Below are 15,323 nucleotides of genomic sequence, written 5' to 3'. Positions count from 1 at the left end.
CAATATTTTGTGAGTCAGAGTCCAATACAGACTATACAACAGTTTCTCAAGAGTAAGAATAATGATCAAAGCAAAAATCTTTGGAGACTTAACTTTAGACATTTGTAACTGGGAAGGGTGAGAAAGGGAAACGGTACAAGGACATACCACACAGATTATATTTACCTAGAATGGTGCGAGGACCAACCCTGGCCCTGGGCTGGGACAAAAGAAGGCTCCCAACTAATCAGCGGCCAACAGGACAGGACAGGTGCAGAAAAGGGAAGGTAGCCTCCGCTAGTGCAACACCAGCGTTACACCCCTCTCTACAACTACTCTTGGACTCCGCTTCTCCTTCAGCAAACTCCCGATTCTTCTGTCAAAGTGCTCAACCAGCACTCTGCTCTCGATTCCATACGTTTGGGTCAGTGACAGGTCTGTGACACGTCAGACAAATCTAACTGAATAAGCCTACCTTAGTTATACCATTTCAGAGTGTGTATCACCCCCTTAAAGTTGCAGATTCTATGTGTTCCCTTCATTTGATTGGTCAGAAAGACGAGGAGAGGTCATCACACCATACTAAGATGAGATCATTTCAATTTGATATAGTTGATCAATGTTCCCGCACATAATTTACTTTCCCATGCTTTTTATTCCACCCAGCAATATTATTTCATTTAATATACAATGTTTAACAAATTTGCAAGTTGTCTTCCTTTTCCCAGGTCATGGGGTGAGTTTCCTAGGCGCATCACCGGTAAGACAGTCTTTGGCAAGGTTTCAATGCCACTGCTCGAGGTCTTTCAGTGCTCCCAGCACATGCACAGAGGGATTTCAATATGGCGATTCCAGTCACCCGTCAGGCCCAAATCCGAGCTATTAATAAAGTCAAAGAAAGACACATTAGAATACAAAGATAAATGAATGCACTGTATACCACTTATTTCTACTCTAACCCCATTACTTTATATTAAATGTAGCATTAATAGTTAAGCAGAACACCCGAGTTTTAGTTCGAACAGGAGCATGTGCATTAGTATGTAAAGCATGCAGCGGCCATCTTTGGTACTAGTGCGCAACTCCAAGAATTCCCACCAAAAGCATAGAGACGTCACACCACGTAGATGTGGCAGACGCATGCGCAAAAAGGTTCCCACGATTTCGGCGGCCATATTAGGACACTCGGGTTACTGTTAGTAAAAGCACATAGGAAAGCTTTCCCTAGATACCAACAATTTTGTTAAATGCAATTATTAAGAAAACAAAACATGTTGATAAATAAGTTACATGTTATTTCGAGAGGATTGAATCCGTGCAAGTTTCTGTACGTATGAAACCTTGCTCCATCAGATGGTAAAGTCAGAAAAAATAACTTTACCTTTAATGCCATCAGCTGACTGCTGTTGTTTAGAAAGGCTACTCTGGGAGCGGGGGCTTATAAATTACAGCCTCATTAAAGGCATTAAAGGAATGATGATCAGTCAAAGATATTGTGTAGGCTGGAGGTTGACAGTCTGAAATAGCCCACCATGGCCCAAAGGATGCTTTGAAATGATGCCTATAAATAATCACTACTCCCCAACCCGTTTCCCTGAATGATCTAACCTGGAAATAGCAAACCCAGGAGGAGAGGTCAAGATGAGATCTGGGGCCAAGGCAGCATCCGCCCAGGTCTTGTGACAAATGCCATGTCCAGCGGGTGGGGCTCTAGAAAGTCAGCAAAAACAAATGCATTTTTAATGTGCAGACTGGCTTTTATGAGTGTGGCTTTTAAAATGCTGGATACCCTAGTTGAGTTGGTGGTAAAGGACATGGGGGATTTTAGACACTCTTAGTGTTGTTCAGAGTTAGCTGACACTGTGGGCACGTTAGGGGGTTTGTAGGATTAAATGGCACCAAAGTGGGTCCTAGGCAAAGCCTACTATTACACTTCAAGGAGAGCAGCTCATCTTGTGAATAGCAAAGGGGAGTAACCTGTTATAGAATAAAACCTGCAGTGGGCTGGCACAGAGCGCGGTCTGAGCATGGACGCAGATGGGGGCACCATTGGCACTCCAGCGACACGCCCTCTGTACATGCCCACTGTGCGGACGCTCAATTAGTGCATTTAAATAACCCACCATTCTGGAGTGCAGAAATGAGGGGGCGTGGTCAAGTTCAGAGGTTGTTGGCGTGTGGCCGGAAAACAGATGGGCAAAAGAAGACACAACCCGGGGTCCAGCAACCCCCCTTACCTTAAGCAGGATTCCCTGTCAAGGTAAGTTACTTGTAAATAAAAACAAATTATACAAAACGTGAGAAAAGAAAAACATACCAATGCTAAAGGGTATTAATACCCACTAAAAGATGGTGCCCAGTGTTAGAGGAGCCAGGCACCTCCTGAAAAGGACACTAAGATGCCTACAAGCAAATAAATATGGGTGGTTCACACCGTGAGATTGGATAATAGGCAAATAATACCTCCTAGTCGGAGCTGTGCAGATGCGCTAGCAATGCAGTTAAATAGCCTTCCATTCTGACATGATGAAATGAGGGGGTGCGGCCAAGTTCTGATGCTCTTGATGTGTGGCCGGAAAACAGTTCGGCAAAAAAAGTCCAGCAACTGCACTTACCTTAACATGAGAAAAGAAAAACATACAACTAAATAAAAAGGATATTAAAACCCACTAAAAGATGGCACCCAGTTCTACAGGAGCCAGGCACCTCTTGAAAAGGGCACCAAGGTGCCCACAAGGAAATAAATATGGGTGATTCACAAAGTTAAATTGGAGAGTAGGGAAAGAATACCTCCTAGTTGGAGCCGGACATTTTACGTTTGGCTTCTCTCATTTCTTCACTGCCCCTGCACAGTAGTTCAAAGCAGGTGCAGATAACTTTAAGGTTCATACATAACAAGAATTTATAGGTAGCTGCGTGTTAGAGAGATGTTTTTCTCTATATGGTTCTGAATGACATCATAAAGAACTCCAGCTTCACTCTAGTTATCTATTTGGTGTCACTGAGAAGCCCTCAGAGAAAAACATTGCCTGTATTCATTGTTACCCATTATTAATTTTAGGTGTTAGTACTCATTCCTTTGGAACTGCTAATAACTATTCCGAATGCCTAAAATTCTGGGTTTTTTGGGGGGGGAAGGGGTCACATTGGTTTAATATGTCTACAGTCGATCATAAAAAAACTCACAGAGAGTCATTCCGATACTAGTCATTGCTTTGATATAGTAGTGGGAAAGTGCCATTCAAGGTGTCAGGCGTTTGATAGTAGAATGCCACTCATACTCACATCGAAACTATAGACGCTTCACGCATAGGCAACCTATAAACTTGACAGCCATTTAGGTTGGTTAGGCTCCACCCAAAATATCTTTAGTACAATAGTATCACAACAGAAGAAGTACATCCAGAGCATTTTGAAAGAGCCATTGAAAGTGACAATGGACTGCAATACATCATCATCTGATCCCAATGGCCAACTTCAAATGTTGGCATACGAACTACTCAACCACTCCTGGTGAGCAGAACCAAGACTTAGTATAGGACGTTTTTCTTTCCTGCACAAACTGTATGAGGGATACAGGAGAGAAGGGGATAACAGGGGAGCCATCAAATCGACATTTCAGTGGAGATGAGCCACCAGTAGCATCCACCATCCCACTAAAAGTGCTTGCTGCCATTTGGCTATTCCTCATCGATAGGCAACCTGAAGTGATGAATTAATCTTTTTAGAAGTATTGCAGTCAATGGATTCTGTTTCACAAGCTTCAGAAATAAATTCGGTCACAACCCGAAATATTGATCTCTTTAATTATGGTACAACCCTTTGAAAAGCCAAGTGGTCTGGCCTTGCGAAGCTGGTGCAATCGTAAAATTTGTTTTTTGTCACACGGCTGTGCCATATAAAGAGAAAAAAAGCATGCCCAAGGGTGACAACAATACACTTGCAAAAATAATTCAATGTAACCTTTACATATAATTTATTTGAGTGCTTCATAGCTTGCAGGTGTGCTTATGTTACGTTTGCACTTTTCCCCTCTTGCATTTGTTCCGTTCTTGTCCCCGTCCCTGCCGCGCGACCCCCGCATTTGCATGCGTGTGACGTTGTTACCTTTCCCTCTTGCAAATGTCCCCTGCATTTTCCCGTCCCTGCCGCGCGACCCTATTAGCATACATTACCTCAGATGGCGTGTTTGCTTTGTCATCTGACAGTTAGTTGAGTTGATGAGGACAGTTGCAGCTGTCCATGATTTTGAGCTGGTGACCGGAGCGCTCTGCCCGGTGTGTCGTATCTAACTTGAAATAAAGTGACACCTTCAAAAATACCGTGTGTTTACTTTACAGCTTAGAACAGGTATAGGAAACCTTTTGAATTTTAATGAGGTAAAGGAAAATACGATTTTCATTAGTCTTAAGAAAAGGTGTTACTGACTTCGAATTACTGACTGTAACCTGAAGATCTAGTGTAAACATAAAAGGATTGTTAAAAAAACATAAATAATGAAGGATTGTTAAAAAAAAACATAAATAATGATTAGAACAAACACTGACAAAATATTGGCTTATCACCCCTGCACTGAGGTGCACTTTTTTTTAGGTTAATGGGTACATATGCTCAAGTAATATACCATCGCTCCCAGTCTAGACAGCCTATGGTCTCATTTGTCCATGCTGTATGTTGTGGCGGGTGGAAGCAAAATTTTACTAACAGTTGAACAGACAAATAGACGAAGATAGAAGATCCAAAACCTCTCTATGTATATATGTATATACTTGTTATTCAGAATTTTCTTTGATTGGATGACACTGGTAAAACAACTGAAGATGTCTCCAGACCAGATCTGAAAAGCTCATTTAGTAAGAGGAGTATTTTGTAGCATGATGATGGACAAATTTGTATTAAGGAGGATCATTGGGAAATGCTTATTATGATATGCATTGTGAATTGATAAGCAGCCATTTCATTGCACTTTTTTACAGAAGGCAGTAAGTATGATGTGGCTGATCAGAGGCTCACTCGTCCTGTATTACTAGCACAATAGTTTTCCAGTAGTGGTGATATACATTCCACAGTGCCAAAGCTAGCAATTAGGCATTAAAGTATCCTCTAAATCAGGGGTCCCCAAACGGGTCCCGTAGGGCCGGATCCATGCCAGATTTTTTAAATTACTACATGTATCTCAATGGGGATATCCCAAAAATCTGGCATTGATCCGGCCCTCCAGGACCGGTTTGGAGACCCCCTGCTCTAAATCTTTGCCGATTTGACTACCACGCCTTATAACTCATTGCATTCCCCGGGATACTACTCACTAAAAATGTGTTTTGTACTCAGTTGTACCTAGTTTCTTTTCCTTCCACACCTTTTTGTATTGTATTTATATTTCATTGATGTCCTTTGGTGTGCCTCTATATATGTTAACATCCCGTGAATAAGTATTCTCTTTGGTTACCTTTCACTATCTTTCATATCTATCCTCTTGGCTAATCCTCCTCTTTTCTCCTCTTCACACTGCTCACCCATACATGCACCCCTCTCTACTCAGTAGAGTTACATTAATTAAGTCAATACATTTTCTGCTTTATGTTGCGGTGTGGTTTATTAAGGTCTGCAAAGTATTTATATTACCTAAGGTTCAAAATGTCTATAACAAGTATGCAAGATTGGGAGTACAATCAATATATTTGATTAAAGTGGAATACCAAGAGGAAAACATTTACTTATCTGCTGGTGCATTTGCAAGAAGATTTTATGACATGGGCTAGGAACTCTAGTAGGACAAGCATTTGCAATGTAATAGGTCTCGTATTAGGAAAGTTTGAGCTATTGGTATTGTAAATGACACATTTTTTATTTATGTTTTGTTTTTGAAAATAGCTAAATTAATAGCTTTGTCATTTACAATGCCAATAGTTCTAACTTTCGCAAATGTGACACCTATAGCATTTGTAATGCAATATGTGTTGTATTTACGTGACTTACATGTATTAATATTACAAATAACAATGGTTTTTAATTTTTTTGAATAATTAATACTTAAATAAAAGTTATTGTAATTTATAATGGCAATAGCTTAAACTTTTGTAAATAACATTTGTGAAGATTATGTTCAGTGTATTTTATTATGACGAAAATCCAAGAACAGAAGTGAAATATTAACATCTTTTTGTTACATTTGTAATAAAGCTTGAAACATTGAGATAACATATTTGAACCAGTTGTTGTTGAATGGTTGCACAGATTGATGCTGTGGTGGAGCTCAGTGATGTTGTGGTGCCACTGAGTGATGCTGTGGTGGTGCTGAGTGATGCTGTATGCTATGCTATGTTTTGTTTTGCAATCCTATGTTTTGTTTTGTTATGCTATGCTATGCTGTCCTATGCTTTGATTTATTATGCTATGCTATGCTGTTTGGTTATGCTATGCTATGCTGTTTTGTTATGCTATGCTATGTTTTGTTATGCTATGTTTTGTTATGCTATGCTATGTTATGCTATGCTATGTTTTAGTATGCTATGCTATGTTTTGTTATGCTATGCTATGTTTTGCTCTGCTATGATTTGTTATGCTATGTTTTGTTATGCTATTCTATGTTTTGTTGTGTATTATTATGCTATGCTTTGTTTTGCTATGCTATATTTTGTTGTGCTATGCTATGTTTTGTTGTGTTGGTATGCTATGCTGTGTTTTGCTATGCTATTATATGTTTTGTTATGTTTTGTTAAGCCATGCTATGTTTTGTTGTGTTTTGTTAAGCTATGCTGTTTTGTTGTGTTTTGTTATGCTATGTGTTGTTGTGTTTTGTTATGCTATGTTTTGTTATGTTATGCTATGTTTTGTTATGCTACGCTATGTTTTGTTTTGCTATCCTATGCTTTGTTTCGTTAGGCTATGCTATGTTTAGTTTTGCTATCCTATGCTTTGTTTTGTTATGCTATGCTATGTTTTGTTGTGTTTTGTTATGCTATGCTATGTTTTGTTGTGTTTTGCTAGGCTATGCTTTGTTATGTTATGCTATGTGTTGTTATGCTATGCAATGTTTTGCTCTGCTATGCTTTGTTATGCTATGTTTTGTTATGCTATGCTATGTTTTGTTGTGTTTTATTATGCTATGCTTTGTTTTGCTATGCTATGTCAGCGCTAGGACGCCTCCGGGTAACTACCGCGCTTTATAAATCGTCTTTCCATTCCATTCCATGTTTTGTTATGCTATGCTATGCTATGTTTTGCTGTGTTTGGTATGCTATGCTGTGTTTTGCTATGCTATTATATGTTTTGTTAAGCCATGCTATGTTTTGTTGTGTTTTGTTAAGCTATGCTGTCTTGTTGTGTTTTGTTATGCTATGTGTTGTAGTGCTTTGTTATGCTATGTTTTGTTATGTTATGCTATGTTTTTTATGCTATGCTTTGTTATACTATGCTATGTTTTGTTTTGCTATGCTTTGTTTTGTTATGCTATGTTTTGTTATGCTATGGTATGTTTTGTTGTGTTTTGTCATGCTAGGGTTTCTTTTGTTATGCTACGCTATGCTTTGTTTTCCTATCCTATGCTTTGTTTTGTTATGCTATGCTATGTTTTGTTATGCTATGCTGGTGAGGGTGAGCGAGGGTGAGTGAGGGTGGGTGAGGGTGGGTGAGTGAGGGTGGGTGAGTGAGGATGGGTGAGTGAGGGTGAGTGAGGGTGAGTGAGGGTGAGTGAGGGTGTGAGGGCGAGGGTGAGGGTGAGAGGGTTGTGAGGGTGAGGGTGTGTGTATCCTATGCTTTTTTTGTTATGTTATGCTATGCTATGTTTTGTTATGCTATGCTATGTTTTGTTATGCTATGCTGGTGAGGGTGTATGAGGGTGAGGGAGGGTGAGTGAGGGTGAGTGAGGGGGTGTGAGGGTGAGTGAGGGTGTGTGAGGGGGTGTGAGGGCGAGGGCGGGGGTGTGAGGGTGAGGGCGTGATGGTGTGTGAGGGTGAGAGGGTTGTGAGGGTGAGGGGGTGTGAGGGTGAGAGGGTGTGTGAGGGTGAGAGTGTTGTGAAGGTGAGGGGGTGAGGGGTGTGAGGGTGAGGGTGTGTGAGGGTGAGGGTGGGTGAGGGGGTGTGAGGGCGGGTGAGGGGGTGTGAGGGTGAGGGGGTGTGAGGGTGAGGGGGTGTGAGGGTGAGGGTGAGGGGGGTGAGGGTGAGAGGGTGTGAGGGTGAGGGGGTGTGAGGGTGAGGGGGTGTGAGGGTGAGGGGGTGTGAGAGGGTGAGGAGGGTGACATAAATAGACTAAGAATATACACACTTCTAGAAACAGTCTTTAAGACATTTTCTAGCCGATCACTACAATCGGACTGAGTCTGTGCATCCGTCTTACAAAAATCCCTAGAAGGGTAAACTGGAAACAAGTGCAACAGGTATATATGTACATGTGAGTGCAATAGGTACAATAGGTACACATGGTACATGTTATTACATTAGATGCCAGTACAATATGTACACGTAATTACATCCAAGTAAAATATGTGCATTTATTTAGATGTAAGTGCAATATGTGCATGTAATTACACCTGTGGATCTGCCTGACTGGAATTTATAAACGTTTTTTAAACTGTTTCGAATTAAGCGCTATAAACTGTAAAACTAAGTAAATCTGCATTCTTTATTGGGACTCAAATTTGCTGCCAGATACACGATAATACGCCACTTTGCCCTAGAAAATGCCGACACAAGTGAGCGCCAAACAATTTGGTACATAATGTCCGTGGGGGTCGCTTCATTCAGGAGCTCAGAGTCTGACAAATACCCTCCGATCTGAGAAAGAAGTTCTTTCTCGTGCAAGGCTCAAAATTACATGTGAGTTCCTTTAGGGATCATCGCTATAACCCAGGAAACCTCTTAAAACTCGTTGAAAGCGCATTAGCAGTCAGCAGTTGTTAGTCAATCATGATGCGTGGGCTAATGCAGAGAAAGCAGACGTCCAAAGCAAACCAAAAACACAATTGATAACAGTGTCTCATCTGAATAGTTCAACTGGAGAAGCTAAGGGCACGGTATGCCTGGAGAGAGGTCTGCCGTCCTGGGCAAGAGCCAGTTTAGGAGAAAGAGAAAAAAAAAAGAGAGCTGCATAAGCGAGAGAGCAAAGGGGGAAAAGAAAGGAAAGGAAGAGAAATAAAAAGGAGGAAGAGACGTAAGGGATGTGATGGGGAGAGAAGAACAAGAGAAATGAAAGGAACAAGCTCTAGGCATTGCTGTGGGGGGGCGGGGCGGTAGCGCATTGGCGGGGGAGCAGCAGCCTTTGATGTGCGAGCGAGTGGGAGGGAACACCAGATGGGATGTGATTGAGAAGTGAGGCGCGCGCTGACGAAGCGTCACGGTTGATTACCTCACATGCATTGGGGACAATCCTCGCTGGTTTCAAGAGTTGTTTTGCCTACAATACTCTCGAAGAACAACGCATGCGCGTTGGTTCTACGAGACCTAAAAAACTGTAGAAAAGAAGGGAGAGGGCTGCACGGATTTCCTCACCATTAACGTGTCTCAATAATGGGTAATATCGAGAGGATAACTATGTCTGATGATAGGTCTGGTGCTCTTTTAGGAAACCATGTGTACAAATTTGAAGTGATATTTTATGGTATGCAAATTCATAAAAATGCAAAATAACAGAAAAATGTTTCAGCAAACCAAAATAATCAAAACACAATTAGTGGAAAACAAATTATTGAAAAAACAAAGACTGGATGAAAAAGATAGATACTACTGCTATCCACGAACAATTACAAATAACTTTAATATTAATTTACCCAAAAAGTTAACAAAAGGCAAATGTGGATATACCAGATTACCAGAACAAATCCCTGCTACGGGACATAGGGGGTCAATATGATGGCGGAAGGACCACCACCACAGTGCTGGCGGTCCCTCCGCCATCTGACTCCCATTTCCCTGCGCCACATTATGGAAAGGCTGGCGGAGGCTGTGTTTGGGGGTCCGCAATGGGCCCCTCTGTGTGGGGGGAGGGTGTATGTGCACTGGGGAGCGTACTCATGGTACCCCACACCTTTCCATGCACAAGGTGCCTGCCACCTTGCACATGGATATGCACTACATGGCATTTTAGCAATGCGAACAGTGCTGCAGCCAGCAGCACCATTCGCAATGATCAGGGCCCTGGATGCGCCTGCCATAGTGGCAGGCACATCCCATTTCACTCAATGGGCGGTCCCAGCACTGCAATGATGGCGGGCAAACTGATGTCCACCCGCCAGCATAATGAGCCCCGTAGAGTCTGATTTACATATTGGGGGAAGGCCAGCTGTCTATCAGGTGCGCGGAGCTCATTATTTCAACCACCCTGTCCAGACTTCTAACCACCATATTTACAGTGCTGTATGCATTCAGAGGGTCAGCTTCCATATCAGTGGGTCAGCCACCACAGCAGTTCCTCAAAACGAATTGCTGAGTGGTACCCATGTTTTATGCTCCTGCTTGGATAAAAAAAAAAAAACTCTCAAAGTGGGAGTTTGGCTTTGTAAAAGCCAAATACTAATATTTTCTCCCAGGATGTGGAAGTTATTATTTTTTCTATTTGGGGCCATTAGCCTTTTCCTGACAGTCCTATACAGAAAACATTACAGCTCTAAATAGGTTGGATGGTAAGCTATATTTACACCAACAGTCCGGCCATCAATTTAGTCTACACTGGCAGATACAGCGGAGGCACCACCGTCAGAAACTCTCTCAAGCAGTGTCCCCATCCTCTGATGGCCACTGCTAAGTGGCCTGTGGGGCACATGTAGTGCACCCCAACACTGCCATGCACCATGTGCCAAGCAACCACATGGTGACTGGCACATGATGCATGGATGTGCACAAACTTCCTTTTCCCACTGTGGTCTGTCCACAGCACAAGCCACAGTAGAAAAAAGTCAGTTTACAACTCCCTATAAGGCGTTCTCATACCTGCTTCAATTGTGGCCAGTAGTCCTATGGACCACCATCTTAATTAGGACCAAAGTTAGGGAGTATGCTCTGTCATATTATCTCATGTTATGGGGATTTATGAAGCACATGGTTTCCCCAAAAAACAGCGCTTCCCAGCCCTGAACCTCGATGACAGATAAGTTATAGCAAACAGCCTAGCAGGAAGGACAGGCATTAGATGGTGAAGAGCCATGTCTTCAGAGGTTTCCTGAAGTCCAGATGGGTTTCAATGTTTCTGATAGGAGGAGGTAATGAATTCCAGAGAACAGGGCCCTTGGCATGAAAGTTGCGGCCCCCAGCTCTGGCTCTTTTAAAACACAGGACATTGCCCAGATTAAGATCAGCTGAGCAAAGAAGGTGGGCAGGATGGTACAGCAGTAAAATATTAAATAAAATGGGGGGCCCCAGGAAGTCCAGAATCTTATGAGCAACACACAAGGTTTTATGGTGGATGCGATTTTCCACTGGGAGCCAATGCAGTTTGTAGAGAACAGCAGAGACAGGGCAACATTTTAGGGGAGAAAAGAGCAGCCTGGCTGCCGCAGTTTGGGCAGTGGTTCATTTGTAAATAAATACGTTTTGAGGCTCTCTTCAGGTGGCTGCTTGCATCTTGCACTAGCTCATATCTCCTGTTAGAGCTGCCTAAACAGAACCAACTACTAACCATGAAAGATGGGCCAGGATGTGGTTTAAAGGCCAGAGCTGTTGATTTCAGAGCTGGGGAACCAGGTATGAGTCCCGGCATCGGCTCAACATCCTGTGTTTCTGGGCAAATCACTTAATCGCCACGTAGCGTCAGTGCTGATGATTAAGTGCTGGTGCTGAGCACCGGAAACGACTGGCTCAAATTAGCACTGATTTTGGACAGGCTGAAGTCTTCTGACGACCTACTCATTGGTGCCTAAGTACAAAATGTTGCAATAGTCTAGCTATGACAGAATTTCTACCTGGATAATGTTTTTGTTAGGTGCTAGATTTAAAGAGGCCAATAATGGGTTTAAGGCTCCTCAAGAACCCAAAACAGGTGCTTGCTACCGATTTAGCTTTAGCCTCAAAGGCCAGGGTGCTTTTATGGTGAACTTGGGAATAGGAACAGGCCAAAGAGACACATCTAGAGGTTAACTCTGACGATGCAGAATACGAGGAGCTGGTTGAAACTGGTGATATTGAGAGTGGTGAAGATACAGGTGCGGACATAGAATATACCTCTGCACATTTAAAGGCTATCAGATCTTCTGCTCTGAGGAAAAAGGGGAAGACAAAAAATAAAGTTAAGAAGGGGGGGAGAAATATGACCCCTGCTACTTTATTAAATACATTGATACCAACTATTAGCGGGGGGAAGCTGCTTACAGATCAGAGTCCGCTCGGTAAGTGGTTTCAGGCTCAAAAAAGAGAGGCCAAAATTCTTCCGCCAAGTTTATCAGGAGGGTGCTCTATGGTAGGGGTGAGCCCTAGAGTCAACTTAACAAACCCACAAACTACTCCGGCCAAAAGTAACACCTTATCTAATGCGGATGTAAATATAGAATCTGAACTGCCAATATTGCCTTTCATAACTGATCCCTCTGCTTCTTTAAACACACTACCTATTGGTATCACCAGGATTGATAACACTGCCATTGTTATTGCTGGGGACTCTCAGAAAGACAAATTTATCACAGTTACTACCCCACACTGCGGTTCAACAGTAACACCTATTATCTCCATCTCCTCTCCACCGGCTCCTGTTCACGCCAATGCTGATGCTAATGCCAATAATGCCAATACTTCATCTTTGGATTTAATCCTAAAAACATTAATGGATCATCGCCAAGAGGTACAAGAGAATTTCCGACAACTAAGAGAAGATAACACTAAAATGCACAGCTCCCTCCAGGAAGTTACCAACAAACTAAGTGGCGTGACAAAAGAAATCGAGGAACTACAGCAAAGAGTTGTGGAAGTGGAGGAAACTCTTGCTACTACCTCGATTTCATCTGATCGCCATAATGAGGAAATAGGGGCTTTGCAGAATAAGGTTGAAGATCTGGAAAACCGACAGAGGCGACAGAACCTGAGACTCTTTGGGATACCCGAGGGATCTGAGGGAGCTGATGCAAGGGCCTACATGTTAAAGATTTTACAGAGGGCTTTCCCGGCTTTGGGCGATTGGGACTGGGACTCACAGCTTCAGCGGGTACATAGACTACCTATTACCCCTAGAACCCAAGAGAGTAAATATCCACGGCCCTTCTTAATCTATTTTGGGAACTATCTGCTGCGACAAGCAGTTTCAATGAAAGCTAGGCCAAATACTCCAGTTACAATTGATAATATAACCTTCTTTGTTAAATCCGACCTCAGCAAGGTCACTATGGACAAAAGATGGGGGCTACGTAAATTGATCGATTCTTTTAAGTCCCACGGAGCAATGGCCTATCTACAAGAACCTGCTCGCCTCAAAGTTATTAAATCCTGACATAGTTACTTTTTCCATGATGTCAAAGAAGCGGAGCATTTTCTCTCAAAAATGGATTTAAAAACCTAACTAAATTAACTAAGAAAGCAAATGGATTAGAATGTAATAGAGGCAAAAAAAAAGGAAAGGGGGGGGGAATAAAAAAAAAAAATGAAAAAAATAAATAATAAAACACATCAGGATAATTTGGTATGGGTACTACGGCTGTTTATAACTCACTAGTGTTATTCTATCTTCTTTTATTTTTGTATTTCACCTTTTGGCTGATGGTCATTCTATATGATGGCAATTAGAGGGCTCGGGTTCCTGTGGAATTCTCTTAGGGTGGCTGCCCTTCTAACGGCAGCAGAAGATAGAGGGAGGCTTCCGGGTAGGCACAGGGGGGAGGGTACCAGTGGGATGGAAGGGAGGCAAGGGTGGGGGGGTGGATGGGGGGAGAAAAAGAAAAGGACAAGGCAGGGTTTAAGGTGGTTAACGTTAGAAACTGTAGACAGGTAATGTAATGGCAATTAATGAGAGGTACAGAATGTTTTTTCTTATTAAGAATTTAAAATGCTGCAATTTAGGTGGTTAGCTTGGAATGTTTCGGGCTTGAACAATAAGAACAAAAGGGGTATGGTGTATGAGGAACTTAAAATGTATGATCCACATTTAATTATGTTAACAGAAACGCATATTTGCTTTAAAGACAAAAAAATACTGAGTCAACTGGGATACGAAGTGGTGGTGTGTACTACTTTTAACGCTCCCATTAGAGGAGTCGCAATCTTGAAAAAAAAGCAACCATGGGGGGTAGTGATTAAAACTGCTTCGGACAATGGAGGCCGGTGGGCCATTACTCAAATGCAGGTTGAGAACTGTAAACTTGTTTTTTATGCTATATACGGGCCAAATATTGATGACCCGCACATTTTTGATTGGTTAAATATTGAATTGCTCTCGTGGGAGGGGGAACTTATTATGATGGGGGATTATAACTGCGTGTTAAACTATGAACAGGATGTGACTAAGAGAGGTCTATTCAGACGCAGGCGTAAAACTAGGGCGGCGATATTAGAACTAGCTCGGATACACAATGTAAAAGATGTATGGAGGAGCTTGTATCCAGATCAACCTGGCTATACGTTCTACTCCTCACCCCACAAACTGTATTCACGAATAGACTTGGCGTGGGCATCAGACGAGGTTATTGAGGTTGGACGTATGGAGATCTTTCCAAAGGTCTCGTCGGACCACAATCCAATTTTATTGTCATTCAGTATAATACAAAAGGATCCGGAAGTTAGATCGTTTAACTTTCCTAGATATATATTGGCAGACGCAGTTTATGTCGGAACGCTGAAGGCGCATATCAAAGAATTTATTGAAATCAATTTAGGAAGTGCATCACTTTTATCAGTTTGGGATGCCTGTAAAGCCTCTATCAGGGGTCACGTGCAACAGTATGTATATAAACAAAACGCAGAACAAAGGAAAAAAGATAAGATTGTTACAAATGGTATTTTGCAGCTGGAAAAACAATTAGCTGATAATTTGAGAGCTGGTGGTTTGGGGGCGCAAGATATTGAACAATTACAAACTAAATTAGTGACTGCACGTTCGACCCTTAAATGTGCTTTAAGGGAAAATAATAGTCGAAAGCTGCTCAAATATAAACTTGCACAATATGAATGTGGGGACAAGGTAGGAAAGGCCCGGGCCTACAAGGTGGCAGATGACCGAGCTACAACATTAGTTAAATCCATAAAAGGCCCTAATAATATATCATTTACTCAGCCAGTACAAATAATGGATCAGTTTGTAACATACTATAAAAATCTATACACTCCAGAGGGTAGTTGTACAGAAACGCAGACACAAATGTATATTAATAAAAATCTCCCAGTTTGTGAATACCTAGATCAAGAATGTGTTAATAGGCTTGAGGAAGAAGTTAC

At 42.1% G+C, this 15,323-nt stretch overlaps 1 protein-coding gene across 2 annotated transcripts in view; it reads left to right on the top strand.

Annotated features, from left to right (window-relative positions):
* LOC144822417 (multidrug and toxin extrusion protein 1-like) overlaps positions 1-15,323 on the top strand; it is a 762,229-nt gene that overhangs the window by 682,134 nt on the left and 64,772 nt on the right. The window lies entirely within an intron of this gene.

Source organism: Lissotriton helveticus, chromosome 3_1 (genome assembly GCF_964261635.1).
Source record: "Lissotriton helveticus chromosome 3_1, aLisHel1.1, whole genome shotgun sequence".
In the NCBI taxonomy this organism is placed as follows: domain Eukaryota; kingdom Metazoa; phylum Chordata; class Amphibia; order Caudata; family Salamandridae; genus Lissotriton; species Lissotriton helveticus.
Note: the sequence above shows the minus strand (reverse complement) of the source record. Positions and strands in the feature narration are given on the sequence as shown.